Source organism: Panthera pardus, unplaced genomic scaffold (genome assembly GCF_024362965.1).
Source record: "Panthera pardus isolate Hobbes unplaced genomic scaffold, ASM2436296v1 HiC_scaffold_24, whole genome shotgun sequence".
Lineage (NCBI taxonomy): Eukaryota > Metazoa > Chordata > Mammalia > Carnivora > Felidae > Panthera > Panthera pardus.
This window is the reverse complement of record NW_026526810.1, coordinates 22,059,464-22,072,323: the sequence shown is the minus strand read 5'-3', so window position 1 is coordinate 22,072,323 and position 12,860 is coordinate 22,059,464. Positions and strand designations below refer to the sequence as shown.

The 12,860-nt window shown below is 40.3% G+C and overlaps 1 protein-coding gene across 3 annotated transcripts in view; it reads left to right on the top strand.

The window, feature by feature from the left end:
- Window positions 1-12,860, top strand: part of SCAPER (S-phase cyclin A associated protein in the ER) — a 504,168-nt gene that overhangs the window by 424,477 nt on the left and 66,831 nt on the right. The window lies entirely within an intron of this gene.

The following is a 12,860-nucleotide window of genomic DNA, read 5'->3' as shown; positions in this document are numbered from 1 at the left end:
GGTCTGTGTGTGTTTTTATGCCAAAACCATACTGTTTTGGTTATGATAGCTTTGTAATTAGTTTGAAATCGGGAAGTGTAATGCCTCCAGCTGTGTTCTTCTTTTACAAGGTTTCTTTGGCTCTTTAAAGTCTTACTAAAGCACAGTCCTTTTCATCATATCCAAGTAGATATTTATATCTATGTCTTAAAACAGGGAAATCAAACTGTGAAACCAGAAGGCAAATAGATGATTCCAAATCACTAACTGATACCAGTCTTTTGGAATCAAAAGTTATCAAATGAAAGGCATCTATTCAACAAGTTATAAAACTGTACTTTAGCACTTTCCTAGCCAACAAACCCTCGCCTCATATCAGAATATAGTATAGGCCCATCAGGGTGCACAAGTTCAAAACTGAACACATAATCTTTTCACCCAGAGGAGCTCCTTTTCCTGTGTGATTTGTCCTTATCAGTGACACCGATATCCCATTCAGTTACTTAAGCCAGCAATCTGACCACTGTCAAACACTCCTCACAGAGACTCTTTTACCAAATCAATATCCAATTAAGTCTTTAGTATTTACTGAGTAGAGACAGACGTGCCCTGGTGAGAAGAGCAAGTCGCACCTTAATGTCTGGGGCTCAACCGAGGGTGTGGCTCCCTACTGTGCAAGCTGAACCACCTTGGAGTGTGGAGACACAAAGGAATCTAGATCCAAGTCACCTCTTTCCCACTTTTGGAGCTCAGTGTCTGGCCTGCCTGTCTGACTCTTGAGGAGAGACCTGGGAAGATGGCTGGGTAGGAGGATGCTGGGCTCACCTTGTCCCGCTGATTGCTTAGATTCCATCCACATCTGCCTAAACATCCAGAACAACACCAGAAGACTAGCAGAACAGATTCTCCAGAGCCAAGCATAGACAAGAGGCCCACGATAGAGGATAGGAAGGGCAGAGAGTCAGTGCATGCTACACGGACGGGCGGGTGGGAGCCGGGGCAGTGGAGGGGAAGCCCTCCAGGCAAAGAAGAACCCCCGAAGTCTGGCTTGCAAAAGCGGAGGGGCCGGACTCCGTGAGTTCTGACAGCCAGTGGGACTTAACATCTGGAATGTTAAAAGTCAACAGCTCTGCTCTCGGAGAGTGGGGAGGGCAAGGGGATGCCAGGAGGGAGAGTTCTTGAGCCCAGAAGACAGAGCTCAGCTCAACGGGGGGACAAACGTGCTGGCAATCGCCATCTCCCTCTCCCATCCACCAGCCGAAATTCCAAAGGGAACCAGTTCCCATCAACAAACTTGCTTGCACCAGGCAAACACCCAATGCTGTGCTTCTGTGGATCCATCCCTCCAACTGACCTGCCTCCCTCCTGGTGCTGCAGGGCCCCTCCCGCAGGGGACCACCACCAACAAAGCTAGCTAAGCCTGCCCCTTCCGCCGCTATACACCTTGCAGATCCACCCCATCTAATAAGCCCTTGACCAGATCCCATTGAAGCAGCACAAGCCTGGCAGTGTGTAAATAGCCCAGACAGGGGCCACACCACCCCACAGTGAGTCCTGCCCCTGGGAGGGGGGAAGATAAGGTACACATCAGTCTGACTGTAGCCCCAGCAGTGGGCTGGGGGCAGACATCGGATCTGACTGTGGCCCCACCCACCAACACAAGTTACTCCGGGCAGCACAGGGGAAGAGCCCTGCAGTTTGGAGCTACCTCAGGGACTACCCAAAGTGATGAAACAGAAGAATTCTCCTCACAAGAAACTCCAGGAAGTAACGACAGCTAACCAATTGATCAAAACCGATCTAAGCAATACAACGGAACAAGAATTTAGAATAACAGTCATAAAATTAATCACTGCGCTTGCAAAAAGCATAGAGGACAGCAGAGAATCTATTGCTACAGAGATCAAGGGACTAAAAAATAGTCACGAGAAATTTTAAAATGCTATAAATGAGGTGCAAAATAAAATGGAGGTGGCCATAGCACAGATTGAAGAGGCAGAGGAGAGAATACGTGAATTCAAAGATAAAGTTATGGGAAAAGAGGAAGCTGGAAAAAAGAGAGAAAAAAATCCAGGAGTATGAGGGGAGAATTAGAGAACTAAGTGATGCAATCAAATGGAACAATATCCATATCATAGGAATTCCAGAAGAAGAGGAGAGAGAGAAAGGGGCTGAAGGTGTACTTGAACAAATCCTAGCTGAGAACTTCCCTGATCTGGGGAAGGAAGCAAGCATTGAAATCCAAGAGGTACAGAGAACCCCCTGTAGATATAACTTGAATCGATCTTCTGCAGGACATATCATAGTGAAACTGGCAAAATACAAGGATAAAGAGAGAATTCTGAAAGCAGCTAGGGATAAACGGGCCCTAACATACAAAAGTAGACACATAGGGGAGTGCCAAACCTACCTACTGAAATTTGGCAGGCCAGAAAGGAATGGCAGGAAACCTTCAATGTGATGAACAGAAAAAATATGCAGCCAAGAATCCTTTATCCAGCAAGTCTGTCGTTCAGGATGGAAGGAGAGATAAAGGTTTTCCCAAACAAACAAAACCTGAAGGAATTCATCACCACTAAACCAGCCCTACAAAAGATACTAAGGGGGACTCTGTGAGTGAAATGTTGCAAGGACCACAAAGTACCAGAGACATCACTACAAGCACGAAACCTACAGACATCACAATGACTCCTAACCCGTATCTTTGAATAATAACACTGAATGTAAATGGACTAAATGCTCCAACGAAAAGACATAGGGTATCAGAATGGATTAAAAAAACAAGACCCATCTATTTGCTCTCTACAAGAGACTCATTTTAGACCTGAGGACACCTTCAGATTGAAAGTGAGGGGATGGAGAACTATCTATCATGCTACTGGAACTCAAAAGAAAGCTGGAGTAGCCATACTTATATCAGACAAACTAGACTTTAAATTAAAGGCTGTAACAAGAGATGAAGAAGGGCATTATATGATAATTACACAGTCTATCCATCAGGAAGAGCTAACAATTATAAATGTCTTATGTGCCAAATACGGGAGCCCCCAATTATATAAAAGAATCACAAACATGAGCAACCTTATTGGTAAGAATGTGGTAATTGCAGGGGACTTAATTCTCCATGTACAACAATGGAGAGATCATCTAGACACAGGATCAATAAAAAAACAAGGGCCCTGAATGATACATTGGATCAGATGGACTTGACAGATATATTTAGAACTCTGCATCCCAAAGCAACAGAAGATACTTTCTTCTTGAGTGCACATGGAATATTCTCCAAGATAGATTACATACTGGGTCACAAAACAGCCCTTCATAAGTATAAAAGAATTGAGATCATACCATGCACACTTTCAGACCACAATGCTATGAAACTTTAAATCAACCACAGAATAAACTTTGGAAAACCTCCAAAAGCATGGAGGTTAAAGAACACCCTACTAAAGAATGAATGGGTCAACCAGGCGATTAAAGAAGAAATTAAAAAATACATGGAAACAAATGAAAATGAAAATACAACAATCCAAACGCTTTGGGATGCAGCAAAGGCAGTCCCGAGAAGAAAATACATTGCAATCAGGCCTATCTCAAGAAACAAGAAAAATCCCAAATACAAAATCTAACAGCACACCTAAAGGAAATAGAAGCAGAACAGCAAAGATACCCCAAACCCAGCAGAAGAAGAGAAGTAATAAAGATCAGAGCAGAAGTAAACAATATAGAATCTATAAAAACCTGTAGAGCAGATCAATGAAACCAAGAGTTGGTTTTTTGAAAAAATAAACAAAACTGATACACCTCTAGCCAGGCTTCTCAAAAAGAAAAGGGAGAGGCCCAAATAGATAAAATCGTGAATGAAAATGGAATTATTACAACCAATCCCTCATAATACAAGCAATTATCAGGGAATACTATGAAAAATTATATGCCAACAAAACTGGACAACTTTTAAGAAATGAACAAATTCCTAGACACCCACACATGACCCAAACTCAAATAGGAAGAAATAGAAAACTTGAAAAGACCCATAACCAGTGAAAAAATTGAATCAGTTATCAAAAATCTCCCAACAAATAAGAGTCCAGGACCGGATGGCTTCCCTGGGGAATTCTACCAGACATTGAAAGCAGAAATAATACCTATCCTTCTCAAGCTGTTCCAAAAAATAGAAAGGGAAGGAAAACTTCCAGACTCATTCTAGGAAGCCAGCATTACTTTGATTCCCAAACCAGACAGAGACCCAGCAAAAGAAGAGAATTACAGGCCAATATCACTGATGAACATGGATGCAAAAATTCTCAACAAGATACTAGCAAATCAAATTCAACAGCATATAAAAAGAATTATTCGCCATGATCAAGTGGAATTCATTCCTGGGCTGTAGGGCTGGTTCAGTATTCACAAACCAATCAATGTGAGACATCATATTAGTAAAAGAAAAGAGAAGAACCATATGATCCTGTCAATCGGTGCAGAAAAAGCATTTGACAAAATACAGCATCCTTTCTTAATAAAACCCCTCGAGAAAGTCGGGATAGAAGGAACACACTTAAACATCATAAAAGCTGTATATGAAAAGCCCACAGCTAATGTCATTCTCAATGGGGAAAAACTGAGAGCATTTCCCCTGAGATCAGGAACATGACAGGGATGTCCACTCTCACCACTGTTGTTTAATATAGCGTTGGAAGTTCTAGCCTCAGCAATCAGACAACAAAAGGAAATCGAAGGCATCAAAATTGGCAAAGATGAAGTCAAGCTTTCACTTTTTGCAGATGACATGATACTATACATGGAAAACCCGATAGACTCCACCAAAAGTCTGCTAGAACTGATACACGAATTCAGCAAAGTTGCAGGATACAAATTAATGTACAGAAATCAGTTGCATTCTTATACACTAAGAATGAAGCAACAGAAAGACAAATAAACTAATCCCATTCACAATTGCACCAGGAATCATAAAATACCTAGGAATAAACCTAACCAGAGATGTAAAAGATCTGTATGTTGAAAACTATAGAAAGCTTATGAAGGAAATTGAAGAAGACACAAAGAAATGGAAAAACATTCCGTGCTCATGGATTGGAAGAATAAACATTATTAAAATGTCAGTACTACCCAAAGCTATCTCCACATTCAATACAGTCCCAGTCAAAGTTGTACCAGCATTCTTCTCGAAGCTAGAACAAGCAATCCTAAAATTTGTATGGAACCACAAAAGACCCCGAATAGCCAAAGTAGTACTGAAGAAGAAGACCAAAGTGGGAGGCATCACAATCCCAGACTTTAGCCTCTACTACAAACTTGTAATCATTAAGACAGCATGGTATTGCCACAAAACAGACACGTAGACCAATGGAATAGGGTAGAGACTCTCCAGAATTTGACCCACAAAAGGATGGCCAACTAATCTTTGACAAAGCAGGAAAGAATATCCAATGGAAAAAAGACAGTCTCTTTAACAAATGGTGCTGGGAGAACTAGACAGCAACATGAAGAAGAATGAAACTAGACCACTTTCTTATACCATTCACAAAAATAAACTCAGAATGGATGAAGGACCTGAATGTGAGACAAGAAACCATCAGACCCCTAGAGGAGAAAACAGGCAACAACCTCTTTGAGCTCAGCCATAGCAACTCCTTACTCGACACATCTCCGAAGGCCAGGGAAACAAAAGCAAAAATGAACTATTGGGGCCTCGTGAAGATAAAAATCTTCTGTACTGCAAAGGAAACCATCAACAAAACTAAAAGGCAACCAACGGAATGGGAAAATACATTTGCAAATGACCTATCAGACCAAGGGCTAGTATCCAAAAATCTATAAAGAACTCACCAAATTCCACACCCAAAAAACAAATAATCCAGTGAAGAAATGGGCAGAAGACATGAATAGACACTTTTCTAAAGAAGACATCCACATGGCCAACAGACACATGAAAAGTTGCTCAACATCACTCCTCATCAGGGAAATACAAATCAAAACCACACTGAGGTACCACCTCACGCCGGTCAGAGTGGCTAAAATGAACAACTCAGGCGAATACAGATGCTGGCGAGGATGTGGAGAAACGGGGAACCCTCTTGCGCTGTTGGTGAGAATGCAAACTGGTGCAGCCGCTCTGGAAAACAGTGTGTGTGGAGCTTCCTCAAAAAATTAAAGTAGATCTACCCTATGACCCAGCAATAGCACTGCTAGGAATTTACCCAAGGGATACAGGAGTGCTGATGCATAGGGGCACTTGTACCCCAATGTTTATAGCAGCACTTTCAACAATAGCCAAGTTGTGGAAAGAGCCTAAATGTCCGTCAACTGATGAATGGATAAAGAAGTTGTGGTTTATATATACAATGGAATACTACTTGGCAAGGAGAAAGAATGAAATATGGCCTTTTGTAGCAACGTGGGTGGAACTGGAGAGTGTTATGCTAAGTGAAATAAGTCATACAGAGAAAGATAGATACCATATGTTTTCATTCATATGTGGATCCTGAGAAACTTAACAGAAGACCATGGGGGAGGGGAAAAGTTACAGAGAGGGAAGGAGGCAAACCATAAGAGACTCTTAAAAACTGAGAATAAACTGAGGGTTGATGGGGAGTGGGAGGTTGGGGAAAGTGGGTGATGGGTGTTGAGGAGGGCACCTGTTGGTATGAGCACTGGGTGTTGTATGGAAACCAATTTGTCAATAAATTTAATATTTTTAAAAAGTTGTGGTTTATATATACAATGGAATACTACTTGGCAATGAGAAAGAATGAAATATGGCCTTTTGTAGCAATGTGGATGGAACTGGAGAGTGTTGTGCTAAGTGAAATAAGTCATAAAGAGAAAGATAGATACCATATGTTTTCACTCTTATGTGGATCCTGAGAAACTTAACAGAAGACCATGGGTAGGGGAAAGGGGAAAAAAGTTACAGAGAGGGATTGAGGCAAACTATAAGAGACTCTTAAATACTGAGAATAAACTGAGGGTTGATGTTGGGTGGGAGGTTGGGGAAAGTGGGTGATGGGTGTTGAGGAGGGCACCTGTTAGGATGAGCACTAGGTGTTGTATGGAAACCAATGTGACAGTAATTTGCATATTTAAAAACAATCTTTTGTACTTACTGATTCTAACTTGTCACTATCTCTCATATTTATGACCTTTGCTCTATTGCTATATCTTTAAGTATTCAGGTTCTCTTGCGATAGCAGATAGCTTGGCTCTCTGTTTCTCTCTCTCTTCCCCTTTTCAAAATAATTTATTTTTCCTAATTATAAAAGTAATGTGTGCTCAATGAGAAAAACAATTTGTTAAATCAGAAAAGAAAAATTGGTATTTTTGTAAAAACACAAAAATTACCTTTAATTCCTCCACCCAAAGATAATGACTGGGTTGGTTTTGGTGTACATACATGCGGTGGTTTTATAAAAAATATTGTAATACTTCTGTATATTGTCTTATCATGTATTTATTTTTGTAAATAGGAATTTGCAAATTAGTTTTTGCTGGCTTTCCAATTATTTGTTTATGTAGTAGTGATTTGTTTCATGTAACCTATTGTTACTCATGTAGGTTTATTCTAGTTTTTTACTACAGATACCACTTTGAAGAACATCTTTGTACACTCATTTTTCCCTGCAACTGATTGTTTTCTTAAAATAAATGTTGAGAAGTAGAATTTCTGGGTCAAACAATTGCAGTAAGGGTTTTGTCCATATTGCCAAATTGACCTACGCAAAGATTAACTGAGTATGTTCTTGCACCCTCAGTCTACACAATATATCATCATTCTTTTGAGCCTTAGCCAAATTGAGAGGTGAAAATATTTATTTTTATAGTAGTGACATTGAACATTTTTAAATGTTTATTGGCCATTTCTATTTTTTTGTGAGTTGCCTGTTCTTTTACTTTGCCCATTTTTCTACTAGTGATGTTGAGTCTTTAATTGTAAAAGCTCTTCTTATATTAAGAACACTGGGCACATGCACATGTGAAGAAGCAGCAGAAGGGCACCATCTGAAAACCAAAGAGAGAGTCCTCAGAGGAGTTCAACATTGTTGGTACCTTGATCTTGGACTATAAGCCTCCATTACTTTGTTGAGATATGAATAGAGTGCACTAAAATATCACTTACCATCATATACTGTGAAATGGAAATACAATGCTGCAGATGATGCTTCTGCTTATTTGGAGCAGTGTTGATTCCTTGTGGTAGGTCTCTGTTTATAAGATCTTAGTTCTTTACTGTGGAACAGTGTTGATTCCTTGTGGTAGGTCTCTGTTTATAAGATCTTAGTTCTTTACTGTGGAACTGACTATGTCATTGAACAGATGGCAACATAGGTTCCTGCCAACTTCAGTCCCCCCCACCATAGAAGGCCAACTAACAGCTATCTATAGATAAAGACACCAGTGTGAAAACCCCAGAAATTGGGGGTGGGTGAGTCTGAAGAACCCTCCCTGGACTTCAGAGACCAAGAAGGACTGCATTAGAAGGGTGAAAGGAAAAACTAACACTCTGATCACATCACCTCTCCCCCAGGCTGGCCACTGAGAGGGTCTCAGTAAGCTTATAGTTTCTCCAATGTGAAAAGAGAACCCAAAGTGGATGTCCAGGTCTTCCAGTGTTGTGGGACACTTCCCAGGAAGCCCACTTGGGTTTTGCCTCATGAAGATCACAGGGGTAATCTGCAGGGTTCAACCAGTGAGAATCAACTAGAAAGGGAGAAGGAGGGGTAGGACTGACAGCAATAAGCATTCAAATCCTGGTGAACTGCACTCCAGCTTGCAGTGATACCTGAGCAGAGATCCCAGATACCATTTCTGCCTATTCATAAAGCTAAACCTATATAGCCCCCATCTTGGCAAGGAGCTTAATTGGCAGTTCTGCCTGATTTGGTTCCTCAGTCTCAGGCTGTACTGGCTGTAAAGCCTGTTCTATAGCCCCACCAGGACAGAGAAGCAAGTTTAATCCCTGCCCAACTGCTCAACATCACCTCCAGTTTTGACCAGCCAGAGAACCCATGCAGCCACAAAGCCCATCCTACAGCCCTGATCAGGCAGGTAGCCAAGCCAACAGCCCTACCTAACTGTTGACCATAGCTTCTGGCCCCACACATTACCAGGAAACCTTAACAGTGACCCTGGGAAATCTCAAAGCATAGCCTACAGCCCCACTCAACTATGAGATAGATCTGGGAGTCCCTCCCAACCAGAGAACCCAGCTGGCAACCTTGCCCAATATCAGAGCACAGCTAGCAGCCCACCTGAAGTCCAGCCTGCAGCCCCACCCAACATTAAGGCACAGCCTTTAAAAACATGGAAGGAAAAAACTGTCAACCAAGAATGCTGTAACTGGCAATGCTGCCCTTCAGAAATAAAGGAGAAATAAAGACTTTCCCAAACAAAAGCTAAAGTTCACCTCCACTCGACCTGTCTTATAAATGCTAAAGGGCATTATTCAAGCTGAAATGAAAGGAGGATAGTAACAAAAGAAGGTAGATGTGTAATAGTCACTGGTAATTGTAAATATATAGTCAGAATCTGAATGTCTGATATTGTAATGTTGGCACATAATTCACTTACAAGTGTAGTTTAAAAGTTAATCAAGGGGCGCCTGGGTGGCTCAGTTGGTTAAGTGTCCGACTTCAGCTCAGGTCATGATCTCATGGTCCGTGAGTTCGAGCCCCGCATCGGGCTCTGTGCTGACAGCTCAGAGCCTGGAGCCTGTTTCAGATTCTGTGTCTCCCTCTCTCTCTGCCCCTCCCCTGTTCATGCTCTGTCTCTCTCTGTCTCAAAAATAAATAAATGTTAAAAAAAAAAATTTTAAAAGAAGGAGGAAATGTCTCAAATATACAACCTAACCTTATACCTAAAGGAGTTGGAAAAAGAAAAGTAAAGCCCAAAACCAGCAGAAGAAAGAATAAAGATTAGAGCAGAAATTAGTGATATCGCAATAGAAAATAAACAAACAAACAAAAAAAAACAAAAACAGGACCAGGAACTGGTTCTTTGAGAGAATTAACAAAATTGATAAACCCCTAGCCAGATTGATCAAAAAGAAAAAGGAAAGGACCCAAATAAAATCACAAGTGAAAGAGGAGAGATCACAACCAACACTGCAGAAATACAAGCAATAATGAAAGAATATTAATGAGCAATTATATATATGCCAACAAATTGGGCAATCTGGAAGAAATGGACAAATTCCTAAAAACATATAAACTACCTAAACTAAAACAGGAAGGAATAGAAAATTTGAACAGACACATAACCAATAAAGAAACTGAATCAGTAGTCAAAAATCTCCTGAAAAACAAGAGTCCAAGGCCAGATGGCTTTCCAGAGGAATTCTACCAAACATTTAAAGAAGAGTTAATTCTTCTTCTTTTGAAGCTATTCCAAAATATAGAAATGGAAGGAAAACTTCCAAATTCATTCTATGAGCCCAGCATTACCTTTATTCCAAAACCAGACAAAGACCGCACTAAAAAAGAAAACTACAGACCAGTTTCCCTGATGATCATGGATGCAAAAATTCTCAACAAGATACTAGCAAAACGAATCCAATAATACATTAAAAGAATTTTTCACCACGATCAACAGGATGTATTCCTGGTCTGCAGGGCTGGTTCAATATCTGCAAATCAATCAATATAATACATCACGTTAATAAAAAAAAAAAAAAAGGATAAGAACCATGTGAACCTCTCAATAGATGCAGAAAATGCATTTGAAAAAATATAGTATCCTTTTTTTGGTATAAACCCGCATGAAATTAGGAATAGATGGAACAAACCTCAAGATAATAAAGGCCACATATGAAAGACCCACAGCTGATATCATCTTCAATGGAGAAAAACTGAGAGCTTTCCCCCTAAGGGAAAGCACTTTATCAGATATGTCATTTGCAAATATCTTTTCCCATTCCGTTGGTTGCCTTTTAGTTTTGTTGATTGTCTCCTTTGCAGTGCAAAAGCTTTCAATCTTGATGATGTCCCAATAGTTCATTTTTGCTTTTAATTCCCTTGCCTTTGGAGATGCGTCGAGCAAGAAATTGCTGCGGCTGAGGTCAAAGGGGTTGTTGCCTGCTTCCTCCTCTAGGGTTTTGATGGTTTCCTGTCTCACATTCAGTCCATCATCCATTTTGAGTTTATTTTTGTGGATGGGGTAAGAAAGTGGTCCAGGTTCATTCTTCTGCATGTTGCTGTCCAGTTCTCCCAGCACCATTTGCTAAAGATACTGTCTTTTTTCCATTGGATGCCCTTTCCTGCTTTATCAAAGATGAGTTGGCCATACATTTGTGGGTCAAATTCTGGGTTTTCTATTCTATTGGTCTATGTGTCTGTTTTTGTGCCAATACCATACTGTCTTGATTGCAGCTTTGTATTAGAGGCTGAAGTCTGGGATTGTGATGCCTCCCACTTTGGTTTTCTTCTTCAATATTACTTTGGCTGTTTGGGGTATTTTGTGGTTCCATACAAATTTTAGGATTGCTTTTCTGGCTTTGAGAAGAATGCCAGTGCAATTTTGATTGGGATTGCATTGAATGTATAGATTGCATTGGGTAGTGTTGACATTTTAACAATATTTATTCTTCCAATCCATGAGCACGGAATGTTTTTCCATTTCTTTGTGTCTTCTTCAATTTCCTTCATAAGCTTTCTATAGTTTTCAGCATACAGGTCTTTTACATCTTTGGTTAGGTTTATTCCTAGGTATCTTATGGTTCTTGGTGCAGTTGTAAATGGGATCAGTTTATTTCTCTTTCTCTTGCTTCATTATTGGTGTATAAAAATGCATCCGATTTCTGTACCTTGATTTTGTACCCTGCGACTTTGCTGAATTCGTGTATCAGTTCTAGCAGACTTTTGGTGGAGTCTGTCGGGTTTTCTGTGTAAAGTATCATGTCATCTATGAAAAGTGAAAGTTTGACTTCTTCTTTGCCGATTTTGATGTCTTTTATTTCATTTTGTTGTCTGATTGCTGAGGCTAGGACTTCCAACACTATGTTAAACAACAGTGGTGAGAGTGGACATCCCTGTCATGTTCCTGATCTCAGGGGAAATGCTCTCAGTTTTTCCCCATTGAGGATGACATTAGCTGTAGGCTTTTCGTATATGGCTTTTATGATGTTTAAGTGTGTTCCTTCTATCCCGACTTTCTCAAGGGGTTTTATTAAGAAAAGATGCTGTATTTTGTCAAATGCTTTTTCTGCATCGATTGACAGGATCATATGGTTCTTATCCTTTCTTTTATTGATGTCATGTATCACATTGATTGATGTGCAAATATTGAACCAGCCCTGCAGCCCAGGAATGAATTCCACTTGATCATGGTGAATAATTCTTTTATATGCTGTTGAATTCGATTTGCTAGTATCTTGTTGAGAATTTTTGCATCCATATTCATCTGGGATTTTGGCCTGTAGTTCTCTTCTTTTGCCTGGTCTCTGTCTGGTTTGGCAATCAAAGTAATGCTGGCTTCATAGAATGAATCTGGAAGTTTTCCTTCCCTTTCTATTTTTTGGAACAGCTTGAGAAGGATGGGTATTATCTCTGCTTTCAATGTCTGGTAGAATTCCCCAGGGAAGCCATCTGATCCTGGACTCTTATTTGTTGGGAGATTTTTGATAACTGATTTAATTTCCTCACTAGTTATGGGTCTGTTCAAATTTTCTATTTCTTCCCATTTGAGTTTGGGTCATGTGTGGGTGTCTAGGAATTTGTTCATTTCTTATAGGTTGTCCAGTTTTGTTGGCATATAATTTTTCATAGTATTCTCTGATAATTGTTTGTATTTCTGGGGGATTGGTCGTGATAAATCCATTTTCATTCATGATTTTATCTATTTGGGTCCTCTTTTCATTTTGAGAAGTCTGG